Genomic DNA, 1,506 nt, shown 5'->3' with positions numbered 1-1,506 from the left:
GTGGGCTACTTCAGTCTTACAGAATGAAAAGGCAGGGTAGGGGAGGCTGCCTTTTTGTAAATAATAATGCGTAAGTAATAATTTAAAAATCCCCAAAACAACAAAACCGAAGAGCTATCAGGGTTTAGGGAAGAAATACATTTAGAAGCTTTAAATATGCAGAAGTGACATTTTGCCAGCTTTGTTTGAAGAAGTGAAATTATAATGAGTCATTAATAAGGTTTTCCCCTGTCCCAGCCTCCGCAAAAAAGGGCACCTAGTGCAAGAACTCCCGATATATTACACGTCCAGTTTCCCAGCTTCGGAAAGGGTGTTGTGCTTTGCCAGACGCTCAAATGAACTACATTAAAAGATTGCCGGAGCTCAAGTTTTCTTTCAAACACCTGGACAGTACCAACCAGTTTAAGGCGTTGCCCTAAAACCCGGGAAGCCTCACCCTACCGCCACGGCAGCTGCACGAGGAAGCGTGCGGGTGCCGAGCGCAGCAGGACCTGTTCTCTCAAGCACATTTCAAATTCTGTTTCAAGACGTTTCCCTACAGAAACTAGAGGACTGCTCCGATACCGATGCACGCCATGCATCCGTGACTGGAAGCTTAATTTGTTTTTTGTTTTTTTTTTTTTTTTTTTCTTCAAGACATAATTTATTCTATACCGTCGTTCATCAGCAGGTCATGCATTTCTCTATGTGCCACCTTTACCGAATCACTGGCGCAAGCCAAAGTTTAAGGACTCCAGTTTGAACGACTGAGCCATAGTTAAGAATCTCCGCCTGTCAGTCCACAATTCAATCTTCTGAGTCAATTTTCACAAGCCTGTGAACTCCAGGGACCCAACGTGCAATGACATACATGTTGTTCTTAAGTAAACGTAGGTATTTTTAAAATACGGAGGTAATTCACTGGAACCACCACAGAATGCAGGAACTGGAGGAGACGGTACCACTATGTTCAAAACAAAGAGGATTTACCCTCTCTTCTTCAGTGCTTCAGAAGCTCTCTAAATAGAGAAATTAACATAAGACTTGTTGATTTAAAAACGTGAAAAACTCACTGAAGAAGTCTCTTGGTAATCATTTGATCGGGTTATACTTTTTTTTTTTTTTTTTTTTACACTTACTATTCTGTGGCTATCAGTAGAAAGCGACCACAAACCCGAAACAAAACAGTAAAGCAATGCTCGACATTTCTGTACTGAAAGCTTAAGTCAAGTCCTAACCTTGGTCAGCTACTTCTTCGACACTATAGCGGAGTCACCAGCAGGATCCTCAGAGTAACTAGGGTGCCTTTAAAACACATTACAGCAGAAACCGCCCAAGGCAGATAAGCTAGTTTTACTCCTAGGAACAAACACTGCGGACTTATCCACTTCCTTCCAGAACGAGTGTTTTAAGGAAGTTTAAATATCTACCAGCGATATTATTCACTGAGAGGTAAAATATAAAAGCATCTTTTAAGACGTTTCACGCCACATCCTTAGATTTAACTGTAAACAAACAAGAACATCA

Source organism: Nipponia nippon, unplaced genomic scaffold (assembly GCF_047370975.1).
Source record: "Nipponia nippon isolate SJK-2023a ecotype South Korea unplaced genomic scaffold, ASM4737097v1 scaffold_1, whole genome shotgun sequence".
Classification (NCBI taxonomy): domain Eukaryota; kingdom Metazoa; phylum Chordata; class Aves; order Pelecaniformes; family Threskiornithidae; genus Nipponia; species Nipponia nippon.
Note: the sequence above shows the minus strand (reverse complement) of the source record.